General features: G+C 37.9%; 1 protein-coding gene across 4 annotated transcripts in view; it reads right to left on the reverse strand.

The window, feature by feature from the left end:
* Window positions 1-3,005: 3,005 nt before the first annotated feature.
* The window catches only part of LOC136827883 (cytochrome b-245 chaperone 1-like), a 48,848-nt gene continuing 30,074 nt past the window's right edge, over window positions 3,006-21,779 (reverse strand). Inside the window, exons 8-11 of one of the 4 annotated variants that reach the window (XM_067085355.1) lie at window positions 20,056-20,088; window positions 11,471-12,217; window positions 10,023-11,426; window positions 3,006-9,921 (exon numbers count right to left, since the gene is read on the reverse strand). The gene's annotated coding sequence lies outside the window, so the exon portion shown is untranslated. Of the gene's footprint in view, window positions 11,427-11,470; window positions 12,218-20,055; window positions 20,089-21,779 lie in introns of all 4 variants that reach the window. The other 3 variants (XM_067085372.1, XM_067085374.1, XM_067085364.1) reach the window with 3 other exon arrangements.

Consider the following 21,779-nt stretch of genomic DNA (forward strand, 5'->3'; position numbering starts at 1 on the left):
TGTTCTTACCCTCTACTGCCGCTCCATTACTTCCATTGGAGTTTCCACAGGCTGCAGATTCTTAATTTTTGAATCACCAGAAGAAAGTCCGCAGTGTTTCAGTTTATAACAATTACTGGTTTGTGAATGAATGGGTTACAGCCATCTCTCCTCCTAACTATCTGTGCTGCCTCCTTCATAACCTCACCTTCCTATTGCAGGGGTGTGTGTGTGTGTGTGTGATGCCTGCCATTTCTACATCATCTCTGACCATGCCTTTGTCTCAACGGCAGCACTTAGCATTGACTAGGACTTGACCATCCTTGTCAGTAGTGCCATCGACGGCACCTGCGCCTTCAACTAAAGCTGTGCCTTAAACTTCATCCCTGCTATTGACTACAGTACTCCATATACAGGCAGTCCCCGGTTACCGACGGGGGTTCCGTTCTGACGGCATGACAATAACTGATCATCACCGATTTTTGGTCATTGGCGCCTCTGTTAGGTATGTATCAGTGCTGATAAGCGGAAATTGCCGATTTTCGTTGCTGGACAAGCGCCGTAAAACCAGACTGCTGATAATCGGGGACTGCCTGTACTGTGCTTGCTTCTTCAACTCATGTAGTGCCTATGTCCTTGACTTAGCTTCCCAGCCTTGGCCAAGGGATAACTTGCTTCCTGCAGAATATTCTCTTGCACTGCTTCCTTTTGACAGTTATGATGGTGGCAAGATATCTCCTCTCGGGGTATTTTTTAATGCCTTTGTATGGGCAAGTCTCATAAACCATTGAGCAGGAAAACCTGCTCAGAACCTCCTCCACATGTTCCTCAGTCTTTGGTTACCTTTGACCATCCCTGGTCTCAAGAAGACCTCTAGCTCCCTAAGGTGCAGTAATGAGTTGAATTGTCGCTCCTCTGGCCATCATTTGCAAGAGGAACGACAATTCAACTCATTACTGCACCTTGGGGAACTAGAGGTGCTTCTTAAATGAGACCATGGATGGTCAGAGGTAACTCAAGACAGGAACATGTTGAGAAGGTTCTGAACAGGTTTTCCTTGCTCTCAATGGTTTAAGAGATAAAACAACCATACAATGGCATTCAAGAATACCCCCCGAGAGGAGGATATCTTGGCCACCACTGTAACTGTCAAAGGAGGCAGTGTAAGCGAATATTCTATGGGAAGTGAGATAGCCTTTAACCAAGGCTAGGAAGCTAGAATCAAAGTAAAGAGGTACTACAGCAGTTGATGGTTCAAGCACAGTACAGGCAGTCCCCGGTTAACAGTGATCCGGTTTTACGGCACTTGTCTAGTGGCGAAAATCGCTGATTTCAGCTTATCAGTGCTTTTTGGTGCCGATGAGCCCCGAAAATCACTGAAAAAACCTGAAAATCGCCAATTTTCGGTTATCATCACACCCTCAGAACGGAACCCCTGCCGATGACCGGGGACTGCCTGTATATGGAATGCTACAAGTTGGTAGCAGAGAAGTAGTTTAGGGCACAGGTATAGTTGAAGGCGTGGGTGCTGTCGATGGCACTACTGACCAGGATGGCCGAATCCTGGTGAATGCCAACTGGCTGATGTAGTAAAGTCTTGCAAACCCTCTCACGAATGCCACAGGTTCAGGTATTTTTTGCCCTCCAATCGTGCTTTCAAATGTGATCTGTCTCCTAAAAGACATACCAAGGCTTTTGGCAGATTCAAGTTGTGAGTTATGCCATAGGCCTATCTTCTCTTCTGATGTTTCTTTTAGTGATACTTCTTTGCCTCATCAACCCGAGAGTTCTCCACCTGCCCATATCCAGTGATCTGAGTTCATTCAACAAGTAGTAGGCCTGCCTGCTTTATCACTGGGGCTTCTTCACCTGAACCTTCCATGATCAGGAAGTCTCCCAGCACCCCTGGAACTCCTCAAGGAAGATTTGTTTCTTCAAAGGATAGGTGGTGGTCATGAAAGACTTGTGAGAAACCCATGGAGAATTTGCAAGAGCTCCAGGATGAAAAATCCTTACTGGAAATTCTCGAGCCTGTGATAGTTTCAAGACAGACTGCCCATCTCATAATCATGAAGCACAAAATTCCTCCAGTTGAAGATTATATCTTATCTTCCTCAAACCATGATGAAAAATACCTAGGAACTTCAGTTTACCTACATTGAAAAGAAAATTGCTACAAAATTTATTATAAATTAGCAAGTTCTAAATATCGGCTCTAAGGCCAAGGAGCAACAATGAAGAAAGAATTACAACATAAGTTGCCTACAAACAGTAATTTCCAACAGCCATTAATAACTATAATAGAAGTTGCTTACAAACCTTTGTAATTTCCAACAGCCATTATAAACAAGAAGAGAGTAATGCTCACTTTGCAATGTAGGATCACAGTCACTATACAGTGGAAAATGTTAGGTTGCACAGTGCACCCTAATGAATATGAGTGGGCGGCTTGTCTTAATGACAGTGCAACTAACTACTTGGGTTAAGTTGCAATCATCCAATCTGAATCCTGTCTCTAGAAAGGATGTGGCCTGAATATGTCCACAATTTTACGGCATTGTTGGGTACGCCATCAGGTTGTCCCACAAGATTGGATTTGAGGAGGTTGATGATGATGATGATGCCAAGCAGAAGCCGATTGTAGAATTTAAAAGTTTCCAGGGATGAGTTAGAAAAAAGTAAGGGTTAGGCACAAGTGTAATCAAACTTGTATATCTTGACTAGCTGGTCTTAACATGTATAGAATTGGCACTATAGTGTGTGTGTATATATATATATATGCTTAATGGTTAATGGAGAAGTACTGATATGCCTTGCATATGACAGTTTTAAGCAACCCCTCCAAGCACTGCCTGCTTTCGTATTCATTCTATGGGCACAAAAATTCCCATTTCACTAATGTCTTGAATTGTATAAAACATTTCCAAAGATACTGCCATCTCTGAGGCAACTCTTAGTGGCATTATCTTAAGGCAATAATGCTACTTAAACCTCATTTACATATAGTATACAGAATGAAACAAGTCTGATAATCAAAAAATTTCCTTTACTAAAGGAATCTTATCAAAGATGAACACAAAATTAGCACCAAAACAAATAAAATAAATGCAGTAAAGTTTCAAGAAACGAATGAAGGTTATGAATAACCAAAAATTTAACAATGCAAATACAAAATGATTTAATTTGTGATTCTCATATTTGATGCATGATATTCAAGATATAAAGAAATTACACAAATAACTACATCTCCGTAGGTGTAGAAGCAAATGGCAAAATAAACGATCTTGATATTTATTTAAAAACTTTTAAACATATGCAAATTTCACTTTGTAATGTTCACTTGGCACTATTCTGTACAGTCTACTAAAATTTGATTTCTTTTTGAAGAGCAATTTCAAAATCACATATGGAATTGGACTGTTTATAATGCCATTGTACTGACAACCAACATTCATAAATTACAACTTATGGGTACCTTAAACAATACTTGTAGGCGAATCCAATATGTAATTCAAGAATAATCATACTGTACTGCAATGCCTGAATTAAACATTACCTTTGGAAATATTACATGCAATTAATCATCACAGCCTTTTTTATGGTAGCCTATAACTACTATAAATTCTGATATATACTACTTTATAAACATCTGTAGATGTTCAAATTACTGTAATGGTACATGAAGTGAAAACTGCAAATGTCAAGTGAACAGAGGTAAAATATGAGAATATGCTTGAATGATTGTAAAATGTCTCTGGACAATAAATGTGTAGAATACTGCAAAAATAAAATTCTTTGGAGATAATCATGATGGAAAAAATTATTACATCCCAATGGAATATACAAAAATTCAACTTTCTGGCCATTTGTGATGACCCATACACAAACTGAGGTTTAATATTTTCACAAAGATTTACCAACTTTTGGTTCGTTTTTCTGACATTTTCAGTATCTGAACAGGAAGAGGGAAGTAGATGAACTAGAGGATCTCTTCAGAAACCACTAATTTCAAGAGATGACAAAAACAAAACAAATTGACCATAAGTTTCCTTTCAATCGGCGATTTAAACGTTTCAAATTCATTTACCCCTTCAACTCCATTCAGAATGATTTGCACAAATGATTACATTTCGATGTTGGTTATGACACAGAGGCTAAGATGAGACATCTACATGATGTTAAGTCAAATAACCTACCAATACAAATTCCTTATTAGAGCAGCTTCTACATTTCTTTATCAGAGTAGTTTCTACATTTTAATGCAATACCCCAGCATTACATGGTAAGAACTGGATTTACAAGAAAACTCACTACATTCTCGTAATGGCTAACCAATCGAGTAATTCTTTATCAAAAATATTCCTACAGACAGCTACAAGATAAAATTGCATATCTTACAACTCTAATGACACCTGCAATATGGTACTTTACATATCAATTCTAACTTACAGTATATTCTACTAAGTTCACTGAGAAGAGTTTCTCTTCATAACATTCCATTGCAATGGGTAATAACTCTCTTGAGAAATAATTTCTACTTGAATGATGTACTTTCTACAACTTCATAATGATAGAGTAATTTTGGTATAAGATGTATTAATATTACAGAAAAATACTAACTCTGTTAGGTACTCACAGGTTGAAACAATTATGTAAGTTTTCCATACACTGTATATGACAATTCTGTACTTACGTTCACGCTTTTCTTATTTCTTAAAAAACTGGTCAAAGCAAAAAGTAAAATAACCAATTATTAGAGTTCTTAACAGCTTTGATTCAATAATAAATGGCTACTAAAAAGATCTAAAAACTCTCTGCAAAATATTCCCTTTCATGCAACTTGTGTGACAAGAACATAAAACTTAAAATAGATACCGTTTCATAAATAAAAATAGTCTCATAAATGAAGTCCTTTTATTTTGCATTCCATAATGCACCATAATCACAGAAAGAGCCAAGTCCCAAAGTTCAAATGACAGGAGAAGGAAGCTTGCACTTTTCTACAGGGTCCACAAATTACCAAGTCCCAGTCTCACCCAGCAGCAACTGTCATTGACTGCTTTAGCAACCTTGAAATATTCTACATGTATTTATACCTATCAGTTGGCTTGGGAGGGGGCACCTCATAAAGTATTGTTAGTAATTGTAGCACACAAAAATTATTTTAAATTCTGCATTTGTCCTCAAAGCAAAACCTCTTTACTTGTCCCATACCAAATGGAAAGAAGCCCTCTGAAGGAAAGTAGTACTGTATGTATCGTAAATACAGGACACATCTGGACTGTTTTGTAAGCCAAAAAAGCACTCCACTAATATAGTGCATTGTAAAGCGATACCTGGATTTGTTTGATTTCAGTTACGAATGTCTGGTCTGATGACCTGGCCCTAGAACCACTCGGTTTTTCAGTCTTGAAATTCATCTGTGAGAGAAATTAGCCTTCCACTTAAGACAATGTGAACTGCATATTCCTGTAAGTTGCTTTTCATAGCTGTACTGAAAGAGACACTATTTAACTTCCAGAGACTTGACCTGGTCAGTATCCCGTTTTGCTACCAAATCATTGATTACATTACCAGAATAACTGACAAAAACAGACAAACCAGAACGCACTGTCTACACTTAGATTTTTTCCTCAGGTATCCACAATTTTCTCTCTGTCCTTGCAGCAAGCGCTGTCTGTCACTTTTAAACAGTCAGTCGGATCAGGAATGGCAAAGTAAGAAATTGCATCTTCCCTATCTGTTTCTGTCATAAGGTGGGGGCAAAATAGATTATTTCAAGTGACCTTATTCCTATAGATTACTTCAGGAATTGGCACAAGAATTTCAAGTAACGTATGTCTTAATCTCTCTGCAAATATGGTTACCTTACTTTGAAATCTACAGAGTCATAATGCCACCATGAAGTGGTTCTCCTGACAATCTACCAAGTTCGTCATCTGGTCAATTTGTAGACTAGTTGCAAATTTGTAATTTAAGTCTGGATACTATGTTGAACAAAAGCCTACCAGAGCTACCAACCTCTAGGCAATTAGTCATATTATCCACTGCAATGGCTATTTCTAATCCTGATTCCTAATTTCCTAGAATGAGTTCTAGGAGTTGTATGTCTGCACTGTAATCGAGAGCTTTCGCCCAACTGTTGTGTGCTATCTTGAGGTTCTGGACCTGGATAAGGAGTGTCTGACACTCTTCAACTTAACTTACTATCTAACCAATCCTAATGAAACATGTAATAGACAAGGACCCTCATCATACAGATACTTCTCTGAAAGCAAAATTGCACAAGCACCACCAGTAAAAAGAAAAGATGGACTACTTTGTCCAAGAATGGATATGCATGGGATATCTAGCTGTAACCACTGCTACTGCGTCACAAGGCGAGTGATTCCCAAGCGTCTTTGTGACATTATCTGGATTTGATACAGACTATTTCGATTTGATTCAGAATCTGTTGGTCGAAAAATCCCATCTAACCTCAGCAAACACTGAGTTCCTAAGACAAGTTGCAAGACTGATCATTATGGCAAAACAACAGTCCTTACTTGCTCCTCAGTTATTCCTCTCCATTATTCTATCTTCCCTACAACTATTATGCCTTGGTTATTAGGGGCTGGTTCTGTTCATCTTAACACCTGCACTGCTGGGTTTTTTTTCTTAGTTACTGTCTTTGTAATCTTGGTATTGCCTTGTGCATTATGAACCCAACCAGTTTTGGTGCCCAAAAATATATGTTTTGCTGTTAATGACTACTACTTAGCTGACATCATCTCTACTGTTCATTCCTGATACTGTTGCCCCTTTCTCTTTCACTTTGATTGCAAAAAAACAAAAAGACGAAAACCGAGGTTACAACAACACCTGAAAATTTAACAGATACAATACTTCATAATTTTTTAGAGGAATTTCCTATATTACTTCTCTTGAAAACCAACGTACAGTAGCTCCTGGAAAACTAGGAACCTTATAACATCTACTCCACCCATGTGCTGGAAGATGGCTGTAAAGGTCTAGTCTAAGTAGCAATATGAAGTAATATGTACCTCCAGTGCTTGCTTCTGCTAAATGATGATGGGAAAGTCAAGGTAAGGCACTACAAATACCTATGCATCTATATACAGTACTGTAATGTGTGAATAAAAAGTTTCTTATCATGACAAACAACCAAAATTATAAAAATTTCATGACTATGTACTAAGTACAACAAATGTGGTACAGCAGGGGGCTACTTGAGCTCAGAAAAACACACCAAACCAAGACCTAAATGATATAAATCTATGATGAACTGGATACTTACCAAAATCCCTCCAGATATACATGATCGCAATGTAATGCAGTTCACAGCTCAGTTTAATTCCAAATGAGCAATTCAAAATATAATTATACTGTGCTTTTAAAGCTCACTGGGAACTGCCAAACAGGAATATGAAAAGTGAATTAAATCAAATAAAAAATATAAACGGTGAATAACCGAGTAATACAAATTAGAATATCACAACCATAACAGTACTTGTACATGGAACGGTAAACATTCATCAGAGGAGCCAAATTTGAAAATATAAACTGAGACCCAGCTAAATGTTTGGTATTCTACATCTCCATCAATGAGTTCTGAAATGATAGCAATGTTAAAATTGAGATTTTAATGCAAAATTCTGTCTCTGCTACAGCTGGAGAACAAACTTGCCAAAGTACGTACAGTATACATGTCTATATTGCTGGAAAAAGTTAACTACACATTGCTGACGATCCTAATAAAACCAAAACAAACACAAACGTCTCTGCTTGTTAATAGCATACTGAATGACAGTACTGTAATATTTTTCTTTGAAAAACAGCAGAAAAATATATTGAAATATTTAGCACTGGCTAATTCTTTCTAAAAGTGAACAAGCAGTGAATGACAAGGCTATTAATTCTATCATTAACATTTTACCTGGCTGGCCAAAAGGGTTGGTTCTTAATAAATAAACTGTGTCGTACATAAATTTCAGCTCAAGATATTTAATGAATGGATCAACTGAATATGTTTCATATTTTGACAGTTTCTTTAAGGGATCTGTTTCCAAGACTTGACAGTTGTTGTTAGTTGAAAACTGGGCAGCCACATCAAACATGTTTAACTGTTGGTGGTGATCAGCAATCTCTGCACAGCATTCAGGTTATATAATTTATTCATTGTATACCCACGGATAAAATGGAAGGACAAGGCATATAAGGGGGTTCCTCCTCTGGTGGAGGTTTTACCCAGAAAAGCCTGCTCTTTGTTCACCCACATATAGGAACTCTGCAATCCGCTCTTTCTCATGACTTGGGCATAACGGCATATGTAAAATGAAAGGGGTTGTCTGTTAAGTGAACACATGAAGCATTATGCATAATAATGAGTCTTTAGTGACGCAGCAAAGCTTTCGAGTCTTCAGTGATACGGCAAAGCTTTTCACACCAGGAAGGTGCTAATAATGAAAATTAATCACTCGTCCAAAGCATCAAGATTATACTTTTGAATAAGACATGTAGCTTGTATGAGAATGTTATAAAATTACCAGTTGTAGTGAAATAGGTATATACAAAAAAAGCACTGAAACAATGATTTTCCTGAACATGGTGGCAATATAACTGTCTTAGATAATGCACAATGCATACAAGACTGAAAACATTATTTTTCCTGGACTCAGTGGCAATATAAGTATCATAATACTCTGTACTTCAAGTATGCTGCTACTATTCAAAATATACAAGATATTCATAAAATTTCAAGTGATAATCAGCAATATTCAGTGAAGTCAGATTTCTGGACATTTAAATCACAAGACTCTTTAAAGGTAGGTCCCTGTGACAATCAAATTACAAAAATCTTTAAGGTAGCTCCCTGTCAAGATAAGCAAAAGTAAACAAATGTTCTATATTTACAAAAGGTAGTTCCCTATATCAACAAGCAAAAGTAAACATATTTTTCAGTAATATTTACAGAAAAACTTCTACTCACATACATCTACCTTTAGTCAGCAAACTAAATTACTTAAGAATCTTATGGCCATTGGATTACTTCCAATTTCTTTTACCAGTTCATGTACTATCATTTTTGTAACCTACCGTTAGTAACCTTGCATGGAGTTATCTCTAGGTGGAAAAACCCCTTAACGGATTATCCTGAGTTATTTCTTGATTTTTAAAAAATTTTACATTATATCATTTTGACATGTCCACAATCCAACTTTTTAAAACCGCACCACAAATGGCTTATTTTGTTTCTGTATTATGCATTGAGGATAATAAAATTCTGATCAAGTTTCTTTTGGGGGAACTGTACCATGTGACTGGTTTACACTGCCTTTTCTAAGCACAACACTTACCGTGTGGGCAAATAGTTAAAAGAAAGTTACTGTAAAACTGAGAATTTTCTATTCTAAACTTTGGAATACTTATCAGCCTTTTCCAGTATGTAACTTGAAAATACAGCCAGCCTTTGACTTATGGGGGAGTCACTCCCACTGATTTGAAAATATGCTGATGAAAAATACCGGAAATATCCAGGAAGTTCCAAAATGCAAAACTCACGCAGAGTGCACAGCATTATATCCATCAGAATAAAGCGATCTGAAGGCATATCACTGACTAATACTGCCTACAATGTGATTCACTGGCATCAGTCTGCTTCCAATACTTTTCAGTGTGCTACCTCATTCCTTCGCTACTTGTGCTCTGTACACCCTTTGTGTCAAGGAAAAGGCCTTCTAAAAGCAGTGAAGTGGCTAAAATGTCCCTCCAAAGATATGAAGGTGTACAAAGTGCCCACTCCCCAGACAAGTAAAAATCTTAGGATTTTTTGAAAAGTGGACCTAAAGATGACCAAGAACAAATCGAGTGTTAATTAAGTAAAGAACAGAGAGGATAAAAGTTGTGCAATTATTAATGCTAATCCAGCTATGGTACAACCATCTTTCAAGTTCATGACAAACCCTCTGACTAAAGTATATGCCACAAAAAATATATCATTCCTTATGCCAAAATTATGCATGAAAAAGCATGTAGAACACTACAACATAGGGGTTGAGTTTAATGCTAATGAGGAAGGGGTGACTGGATGATATTATGCACTGTAATCTCAAGAACTGGCTGTGTCAGCAATAAAAATCCTAGAGGAGTTTGAAAAGATCATTACAAAGAAAGATTCCTTTCCAGTACAAATCTTCCGCTGTGATGAAACAGGGTTTTTCTAACAGAAAATGCCCAGTTGTATTTACATCCTCTAAGAGTACCAAGCAGACCCACAGATTAACAGGCCTGAAAAAATTACCCTACTCTCTTCTGCTATGTGGTAATACAGCAGGTCACATGACCAACCCAGGACTCATCTGTCAATCAAACCATCTTAAAATGAACAAAAAGTCCCTGACCATGTCCTGGCAACTCAAGAAGCCTTGGGTGATGGCCATCTTGTTCTTGAAACAATTCCACAAGTGCCCCATTCCTCAAGTGAGGAAATACCCCAAAGACAAGAGGATGACATTCCAAGTTCTCCTCACAATTGACACAGCTCCTACCTACCTCTAACCTCTCTCTCTCTTTTGTTGATGAGAATGTGAGTGATATTACTGAGTCCTAACACAATATTACTTTTCCAGCCATGTGATCAAGTTGTCATCAAGTGCATTAAGGTGAATTAAACCTGTTGTCCTTGATGTTAACACTGACTATAAAATCATAGATGTATGAACGAGCTTCACAATTTCAGAGGCTGTAAACACAGTACAAAAGAAACAATGGCTCTGGACACTGCATGCTGTAAGTCATTGTGGAGCCAATCATTGACTCCAAAGGTTTCCCCACTACTGATGTGGAAGCAAATAAGATTTTGCATGTTGCAAGGAAAGTTGATGGGGAAGGTTTTTCTAGAATGAACAATGATGACATTAAAGCACACCTAGAAGAACACAGAGACACAGTTAATGAAACTCAAAGATCTCATGAAATTCTCTACAGATGATGATGATGCAGATGTTTTATAAGAGGGACAGCTATGTTTGGAAATTTGAAAAATTTTCACAAGTGTTGAAGGATATAATACTTCAGTGAAAAATTGTCAACCTAAACAATTTTACTCCAGCTCTTCCCTTTGTGGTATACAGGCAAAATGAGTTCCATCCAGGTACTCTTCTATCTGAACATTTACTAGATCTAGGTCTTCATTGAGACTACGTTCCATTGATCCTTTGATGGAATAAAGCCTCCATATCACCCTGAGAGAACATGCCTTCAGGCACTACAACATTTCTTCAATGATGCATAAAATAGAACAGCTTCCTATAACATTACTAAGTCTTCTCACAGCATTTGCAATAGGATCTTGGTTCTTTCCACACTGATGATCCTTCTCCTGGCAAGCAGTTCAAGTTAGCCTTATAAGCCTTATACCTCACTGCTTACTTCAGAGTGCCACAAATCTCTTCACACAACTGAGACTTCACTGCAGGCACTACCCTATCACCTATTGCCGTTGTCATCATCTTACATAAATTACCATGATAATATTGGTGAATATGGATGAGAGAGAGAGAGAGAGAGAGAGAGAGAGACAAGAGATAAATCAATATTTAGAGAGAGATTTGAGAGAGAGAGAGAGAGATAGTATATTACTATAAATGAATATTTAGTACTTGAAAATTTGTTCATTTTGCTTAAAGCTCATTACACAAAACTAACAGTATAGAATTCACACTGTTTTGAGATGTTTTAAGTAATCTACATGATTTATGCTGCATATCATTCAAGGCTGATGTGTGTATGTTAGTCATACACATGCAATACCCTACAATATGCCATATCACCGAAGGAAATTAAAATCAAATGGATCTGATTTGTGCTGGGAGTCATACGATTGACACCCCCCCTTAAGCCAAGGACCAACTATATTTATTTGATTAACTTTTCAATAGTGACAAGTAAACTTGGAATAATTCAGGTTTTCAGTATTTTGTTATGTCTCTTAACCAAAATAAACCACTATAAATATAGCAATTCCTATTTTTGCCTACGTGAAAGCAAAAATAGAGTTTCAGTTTGAATTGTTTAAAAGTAATCCGTTAAGGAGTTGAAAATATTAATCCATTAAGGAGCTGAAAATATTGTACTCCATTAAATCCTAAGGAAGCATCTTGACTCCAATTCAAGTATGAATTGCTGCTCAAACAAGTCGAAAGCTTGGTCTGGATATGGCCAAGCCCTCCGTGCATATCTGATGACAAAAAAGAAAAAAGTATAAAACTCTACAAATATGCTTAATTTTATAAAAGAGTACTTCAAAATGCCAGATGAAAAACACTGCAATACTAGGTTTATTTAAAATGTCACTGGGTTTCACTTGCTGGTATGTTATGCAGTACAAGGCAAGGTGCTAGAACACAAATGGAGTGAACTGTACATCACTATCAGTTAAAAACCCTGCCACTTCTTGACATCTGAATACAAAAATCTAATTTGTTAGCCTAATGTGACTCAAAGATTGAAAAGGATTAAGGTGCAATCAGTTAAAAAAAGTAGTAGATCAAAAGGATGACCCAAAAAAATCCTAGTGTTGTGCTTACACAACAACCTAGACCAGATGACAATTCAGGCAGAAAGCACGCAAGATGGAAGACAGTCTAATGCCATAAAATCATGATCTGAGACAAATTTTCAGAAGGAAGATGATTTTAGCTTATGCTATCATTTTTAACAATCACTACTAACTATTTTCCCAGAATTAAGGCCCTTTGCACTGAGGCCAGTTATACATTATCTAAAAATCACAATCAGACATTTTCTGACTCCCAAATAAATATAAAAAGTTATAAAGTTATTTATAGTGTTAATCCTTTATGTAATAGTTAAAGAGCTTCCAAAAACTTTAAAAATAATTTCATAGTTTTGTTGTTTCCATCCAGTACTGATATTGTTGAAAAGTGCAGTTTTATATATAAAAAAAAACACATGGAATATCACAGATTAAATACTACATACACAAATAAGAATATGAAACACCTCAAATTATCAAAAACACAGTCTGTTAACATATACATATATATATCAAACCTCCAAATCTACAGAATTTTAACTCTTGTGATTCTGTTCACGATTGACCTGGATGTTCCAAAAACAGTAAAACTACTCATTGTGATGCACATTTTTAAGTAGGATATAAGTACTGTCCCTGAATTATGACTTTCTGTACTTATTTCCAACCATATACAAAACCACCAAACTTTCTGAGAAGTATCAGTTTAAAAGGACAAAATACTTTAGAAATTAAATTCAATTGGTAAGGCACGGATGAACTAGAAATAATGCACATTTAGTTGAAAGATGGATATACTATATCAACAAATCTGCTGCAGAAATGCAAAAAATGAGAGAACCACTCCACATGCAGTACTGTACTACTGTCTGTGCAGTTCCCTAATTCAATGTAAATCCTGACCTATGTTGGCGGTTGGAGAACTAACCTAGTCCGAGTTAGGGCACACATGTATTAAAATTAAACAATTATAACATAACATTTGTTATAGCATCAACAGTCCACCTATGGACTAATCAGCACACACTCGGGGTGAAAAAAATTCCAAAAGTGGACCTGCAATTTTCGGGGGCAAAACTAATATAAAACTTTGCTTAATATTTATGGTTAAGTCACAGTACAGAACACTTCCATTACGACTCATCCGTATTTTTCATCTGACGATATAAAACTTACCAATGCAATAGCCTTGGATGTGATAAGCAAGGTCAAGGGACTTCAACTAATATGTCTTCACACCTATTTCCTTGTAAAAGAAAAATACTGAATACAATTGAATTCCCAGAGAATATGGGTTAGGAAAACCAGGCTTACAAGGTTATAGAACAGAGCCTTTCACACCAACCAATACGCTTTAAGAAATAGTCTGAATATTCTTTATAGTGATGTGACGTAAAGTGGAATGAATGTTGAATTTATTTACAATGGAATACAAAACCTTGTTGGATTAACAGTCACAAGGGTTAGAAGCACTCTATGATAGACAGGTCATAAAATAGGGCCACGTTTGCAAAACCGACTTATAGCAAAATATGACGTAAGAATTTGGTTTGAAATGTGAAAACTAACAAAAATAGATGAAATTTTATAATAAAATACAGTTTTTGATGCCAACACATGGTTTAGGCAGCTGAAAAGGAGATATAAAAGGGGCCAAGAAGTAAATAAAAAATCAGATAGTCTAACATCTTATATAGAAAATATTTCACAATTTAAGAAAACTAGTTAGCCAAGTGAATATGTAGGCTTTAACCATAATTAATTGACAAAAATGATAAAAATAATGTTTATAAAAAACAAACTTCATGTTTTATGCACACAAACTATAGTTTTAATAAAGCCTATTAATCCAGCACTTAAATAGTTTTACTATGAAGAATTTACCAACATCTGGCTCTTCCAAGTGGCAAGGGATATCCTCCTAACTGGGTATTGTACTATATAATCCCCATTCTTTAACCCTTTCCCCAGTTTCATGCATTCCTCTTAAATTGGTGTATCTTGCACTCAGTCAAAGAAGAGAGAAAAGACCTTGATGTAAGGAAATACTTCACTCTTTAAAAAGTTAATGCACTAGTACGTATTATAAAAAACTGCCTTCTCAGAACGCAGTAAAATACCTACTTGAATGAGAAGGTAACTGAACAAGAGTTCACCATTGGAAATGACACAATCAGGTCAAAAAGTATACATGTAAACTGGTCATGTTGTCAACCAACTCACAGACAGAGTTTGTTCAGAGTTCTAGTCATAAGACACAAAAAAATGATAGACTGGCCAAAAATGGTTTGACTGCAGAGATCTATCTAGAGAGCCTGAAGACTGTGCTGTGTCCTTGTCTATGATGTATAAAATGACGAGACTAGTTCAACCAGCTCAATGCAGGTAAAGCAGCCGTAGGGTAAGGATGTCATCCAAGTAGGCCAAGGGTAAAAGAAGTTACACTGGCACCCCAATACACTGCCCAATTGACTTAATCAACAGCAGTTATGCTTACAAATGGCAATATTAGTCGACATAACTTGCACTGGGCTAAAATTATTTAATTCCAAACTTAGTGTTCATTCCACCTGCAGTGAGAACTACAGTCAAGCCAAAATGACTACAAATATGTAGTACATTTTAAACACTGCCACTTTTCCCAGATTTGATTCATAAAACCTTGACCTCAGTTGGGGTATTCTGTAGATGTGGCAGACATGTATTCTGTAGATGTGGCAGACATGTTGACACATCTCCTTATACCAGGTCAGAAAGAGTAAACAGTTTGACACTATTGTTCTGCATTTCTAACCTTGAAGATGTAAAATGAGCAAAAGATCAGAAATTTGATAAAGTGTAAAGGATTTATAGTAAAAACAAATTACAGTGAAGAATTGATATACATTCAATTTTTTTATCACACCGTAAGATAAGGATGATTTAGTTTCTAACAATCTAAATGAATTATACAAATGCCCACCGTCTAGGCCAGGTCCACTAACGAAAATAAATGATGCAATGGTTTGTTGGGTTGTGGGTGAATCTACTTTTGAAAATTAATGAGAAGTGTTTATCGTTCAAGGTCTTGGTTTTGTAAACTAACCTTCTCTAGTAGGCCATTTAGTTAGTTACCAAAGGTAAACAGTGGTTAATGGTGTATTAAAAAATTTCATTTTCATGATAAAATAAAGTTTCAAGTAATTGCATAGCTATAGCTCTAACTCGCGCCGCAGCCTTTATTTCAAAAATCGCAGTAGCACTTCGTTAGTTTAGTGTAGGTGACAAGCCCCGCCTACCAATGAGAGTGCTGGAAATGACTTAAACAGAAAACCTCATTCTGTTTGTGCCCTTATGTCCATGAAAGGGGGGGAGGAGAGAGGGCTCCAATCCAAAATAACTTGGTAAGTATATATGAAACTTAATTTTATTATAAAAATGTCATTTTCATATAAGTAACTTACCAAGTAATTACATAGCTAATCCCACACTAACAGGAGATGGGATGCATGGACATATTCTACTCCAAAACATTAAGTTATGGTAATGACTTTGAAATAGAAAAGTTGCTAGTATTGAAGACAATGCTTCTCGTTTCCTTATTTGGTAAGAGATCTCCTGCAAGTAATTACCGCCTCTGGTTGGTGCTCATTTTAACCTGTAGTGGCGTGGTGGTATAGCCATGGAGTGCCTCTACTTGGGTGGGAGCTTTGCAGCGAAGGATATGTCCAATGGCTAGCAAAGCATTAATAAGTGCCCTTGCCCTGGGGGCAGTTCCACAATAAAAAACAACCAGACAACGCTTTCACCTGCACTGACAACACCACAACCCATCCACTGAGACTGGTGGATACTCCAGGTACACTGTACTCCCTAGCTCCAGAAAATTTGACACCCTGCTTTAAGGCGAGGATAGTAGGAGAAAAGAGAGACTCCTATGCTTCCTCACCCAATACCATGCCAGCCACTGACAATGACCCAAAGGTACTGCAATTTTCAAACACTTTCAACTTTTCAAAAGTGAGATGCGAAGATCGGTTCGCACTTCCACTAGGTCAACTGCAGAATTATTAGGTCGACTGCAGAATGGAAGTGAGTGACTTATGTGCCTGAAAGCTAATAAGATAGAGACTGTCCAGATGTCATGAGCTTTCACTGTAAAAGTAGACAAAATGCCCTCCTAAATCTGAGATTGTGCCTCAGAAATTAAGTCTCTGATGAAGAAGGCCATAGTGTTCTTAGTCGGAGGGCGAGACGCGTTCTTGACAGAGCACCAGAGGTTACTGGATGGTTCTCTGATCTTCTCAGTCCTGCTCAGGTAATACCTTATAGCTCTAGCAGGAAAAAGAAATCTCTCTTCTTCCTCAGAGCCAAGGTATCCATTAAGGTCTTAATGGAGAAAGGACGGGTCCTCGTTCTTGGCTAAAATTCCAAGGGTAAAGACTTACCCTTTATCGATATCTTTGAACCTGCTAGTATGTTAGCAGTAGCCAAGGCCATGAGGAAGAGAGTCTTCCAAGTAAGGTTTCTCTGAGAAGAGGAATGGATGGGTTGAAAAGTGGGACCTATCAGCCACTTCAACACAGCGTCCAGGTTCCAGGGGACCGGATCTTCCTTTCCTTCTTGGACATATCAAAAGACTTGACAAAGTTGTTAAGATTTGGGATTGCTGCAAGATTCAGGACCTGTGTTTAAATACTGAGCTAAACACAGCTTGAAACCCCTTAATGCTGGAGGGCAAGAGATTCCTAGATCTCGGATACAGAGGGACATCCACTATTGGGTCACATGTGTCTCAAAAGAAGGGAAGTTAAGTCTGAGACACCAGCTTCGGAAAATCACCCACTTAGCCTGGAAAACGCAGCTAGTAAGTCGACACCTGCAACTTGCAATAGCCTCTGCAGTGCGTCTTGAAAACTCTTATGCTATGACAAGCTTCTGGACAGTTTGAAGCCTGTAGGACAAGATCGGACAACCCTTTGGTATCTCTTAAAGAGAGGTTGTCTAAGCAGACACGGATTTTAGGGGAAGAAGTCTCGGAAAGTCCACCCACAACCGAAGTAGGTCTGGAACCATTCTTTCATGGGCCAGAAGAGGGCTATGAGAATCACCGTAATGTTGTGATGAGCTCAAAACTTGTTGAGCACTTCCCTGACTATGCTGAAGGGCGGAAAGGCGTAACCAAGTGGACTCCTCAACTAAGAACCAAGGAGTTTGAATAGAGGTCTAAGTCTGGGCTCAGAGGATGAAAGGCTTTCCTTCTGAAAGTCTATGTTTGCCGGTCCGACTTGATTACCGGGTTTATGGGAAATGCGTAGGTGTTTGGCTGATTCTCTGTCCCAGTTGGCCTACAGGAAGAATTGCAAAACTTGTGGACTGTCTGAAGGGAGCTAGTGATTCTCTTCAACTGGGACTTCTGAAGGTAGATGATAATTCCCAGTTCCTGAGAGAGATGAGATGTACAAGTCCTTTGTGCACTTTTCCTTTGAAAGGGATTGAAGAGGAAAGCTGTCCAGATATAGACAGACGAATCCTTGGGGCGTTTGGAAGAATGCGCCAGAAGATCCTAAGTCAACTTCTATTGAAGGTCTGACTTCTGGGTCTGAGTGACTCCTTTAGTGGAATGGGAGCACCAAAAATCCCTTTCCTTTAAAACCCCCAAAGAGAAAAGAGCCGCAAGTTCAAGAGAGCCATCGCTGATGGTTTGTCTGCATGAGAAAGGACTCCTGGCTAGCACTCTCACCATCCAGTGCAAGAAACTGAAAACTTCAAACAAATCAAAGAGGTCTTGACATGGAGGTCAAGTTCTGCCGAAGAGGGATTGTTAGGCGCTTGGAGCCAAAGACTGGCGCGCAAAAGAAGTATGCTCAGGAGAGAGATAATCTGGACTGTCCCATGTGCTGCAGGAAGGTTGAGGACTGCACCCAGCTCCTTAAACTGCTAAACCGGCAGCGGAGAAGAGCGGCCAGCATCGCCTGCTTGCCTCTTCAATGGACGAGACAAATCTAAAAAGTGCTTGCAGTGCTTCCGAGTCTGGGCTGGAGTCTTGAGAGTCGATCGACAACTGACACACATCCACAAAGACGCCTTGCCAACGGCTGTCTGTCGAAGCCTGGGATCGATCAACATGCTCGATTGCGAGGCGACTACCCATGGGCAAACCCCACCGACCTCCCTCGGACCTCCGGTATGACTCCTCCCAGGTTTAGGGGAGTATGACAGGGACCTTCGTCTTGGAGAATCAGCAGGACGAGTAGCCACCTCCTCCACTTCACTGTATCACTACTAGGTTAATTTCTGGTTAAATCTAGACTAGAGATTGGCATGGCAAGGGCCAGAAACAAGGAAGCCAGGTGCAGGAGTAGGTGGATTAAAAATAGGAGGGCTAGAAGTAGGAGAAAAAAGGGTGGGAAGGGGGGGAAGAAGGAATAACAGAGCTATCTTCTAAAATTGTTTCTTGGCTCTAGAGGCCACTTTCCTTTCTATCCCTCTCTAACTTGTCTAGTTGAGATTAAGTACGTTCTACTGTTGCTAACCATTACATTTAGCACAAGTTTTCTCCCTCCTACAGTATATTTCTGCCCATTACATTTACTACAAATTGTATGAGAATCACATGAAGATTGATTAATCTGGTTGGCAACTGTCGCTACAATAACGAAAATAGGTGAACTTGAATCAGACATAATAATAACCAAACAACTATAAAAAATTATCCTGAAAGCTATTAAATATTGAAGGCTACTCAAATAAGCAATAATACTTCACCGAAATCCAACCATACAACCGAAAATCAGTAAACAAAAGCTGCAGCAAACCCCCGATGTTACTCGAGAGCATGCAGAAACAGAATGAGGTTTTCTGCCAAGTCATTTTAAGCACTCCTGTTGGTGGGCGGGGCTTGTCACCTACACTAAACTATCTGAGCGCTACCATGATTTTTTCAATACAACCAGTCCCCGATTTTCAGCGGGCTTGGTTATTGGCAATCCAGTTTTACGGCGCTTGTCTAGCAATGAAAATTGGTGATTTTCGGCGCCGATAATTGGGTACTGGTGCCGATCTCTGGTTATTGGCCCCAATACCCGGTTATTGACGCTGATAAGCGCCGAAATTTGCCGATTTCCGGTTATCAGTGATTTTCACTTATCGTCATGCCGTCGAAACAAAACCCCTGCCAATAACCGGGGAATGTCTGTAAAGGCTGCCATGCGATTTAGAACTATAGCTATGTAATTATCTGGTAAGTTAATTATATGAAATGTAAATGTGTAATTACTACATCAGCTTCCTAGCCTACACAGTATTATTTCCACTCAGTATTTAACAGCTGACATAATCTATCAATCATAACAATACAATGTGATTTACAGACTGGCACAATGGACTTCGACAGGGACTTGAACTTCTCACACGCATTATGGCTGTTTTATCAGAATGCAGATAATATGTCCCTGGATGCTGAAGAAAGAGAAAATGTAAAGGTACTTGTCAAAGGAAATGGCATGTTTGCAGGAAAACTGAAACTCATTGCTACTTACTTTTAAGACTCACTTGTGACTATCCAACACAACCTAAAAAATAAAGATGTGTGTTGCTTAATGCAAGTACATATGAAACTCCATAGTGTTACAATATACTGTAATTGAATAACCTCAATTGGCTAAAGCGGTACAGTACTAAGAGCAGAGATATATAAGTATTCACATATAAGTCTTCTATTGACATCATTTTGTTATAAATTCCTTTCATCAGAATCAGTAATATTATCTTTAAGATCTTAAAGTAAATTATCTGCTTCTTAAAAGATAAACAGAATAGCCTGGCTAGAATACAGTGGCGCAAAACATATTTGCCTAAGTGATAAAAAAAGATATGATAACATTTATATTTTCAAAATTTCTACAATAATCAGAAATGGCCATAGTGAACAATGTCTCCATTCCTGGTTCTTTGTGAACAGGCAAAGTTTAGCCAGTATAGGGTACACTAATTCTATACATGCATGTCTATGCCTGTTCTCTAATACTTTTGTTTTGTAATTCAGTACAGTGCTTTTATAACATCTTGTATTTTCTACAGTATTTTCTTTGAAAAAAAAAATCCAAAATGATAAAGCTTATACTGATATATAAACTGGCCAAGGCTGCAAATAAGCTATACAGCTGGTCATGATACTCATTACACTACTTAAGACATATTGTATTTAAACTGTGCCACTTTGTGAGAATATACAGTAGAGCATTATAGCTGTTTAGTCAGTAAAGGTAATAGGTGCAGGTATGATATGTCATAATGGACTTGTTCTGAATAGTATTACTGTATATATATTTCCTGACACTGTAAACCACTTAACGTCCTACCAGCACAAACATATCTCAGGTATTGAGCGAAGCATATTGTACACTGCTCCCCACATATTCACACGATGAACTTTTATAGTCATGTGGAGTTTTCTGTTTCTAGGAATGAATATGGAAATATATTTTTATAGCATAGCATGCCAAACCATTATGTTTTTATTTCTATTTCCACATTTCTTGAATAATTTCTGGCAGGTTACAGTCACCAGCCCTTCCACTTTGCACTTCAGGTGTCTGGCCTGATAAGTGACAAAGAACCTCTACTAAACCCTGCTCTTGAACTTTCAAGATATCCGAAAGCTGACTTCAATTTCCTGCAACTTCTAGGCTAAAATAAATTACACTTTACATTTATTCAATTTAAGAATAGTACAAGACCAAAGGCTACAATTGGGAAAATAGCCCAGTATGGAAAAAATACAGAAGTAAAGTCAAGAGTAAATTATATAAAGGATTTGAGCCTGTCCAACAAAAAAAGCACTTGTATCCAGTTTGAATTTTGGATTTCCAATGATTCAACATTATTAGGAAGACATTCCATAATCTGGTCACAGCTGAAACAAAATTTGTAAAGACAGTGTTTTTGAACCTTATGGAAGAAAGTGCCACATGGAAGTGCCATTGATGCCCCTTGCCTGACCGTGGAAATAGAAACGCTCTTGGAAGAGCAATCCCATTCCCAAGGTAACTCTCCATGTGAATTTAGAGTGGAGGCGCTGCCCTGCAGTGCCATGGACAATGATCCTGTTCACAACAAAGTGAATGGGGGGTCTGTTACAGATGTCCCATGGTGGTGGGAAACATTCTCTGAAAAGCAATCCATCCACTACGAAACCGTTCACATGAACGTGGGGAAAAAACTCTCAGAAGAGTCATCCTGTTCTCCTCCAAACCTCCACGTG

Source organism: Macrobrachium rosenbergii, chromosome 3 (assembly GCF_040412425.1).
Source record: "Macrobrachium rosenbergii isolate ZJJX-2024 chromosome 3, ASM4041242v1, whole genome shotgun sequence".
Lineage (NCBI taxonomy): Eukaryota > Metazoa > Arthropoda > Malacostraca > Decapoda > Palaemonidae > Macrobrachium > Macrobrachium rosenbergii.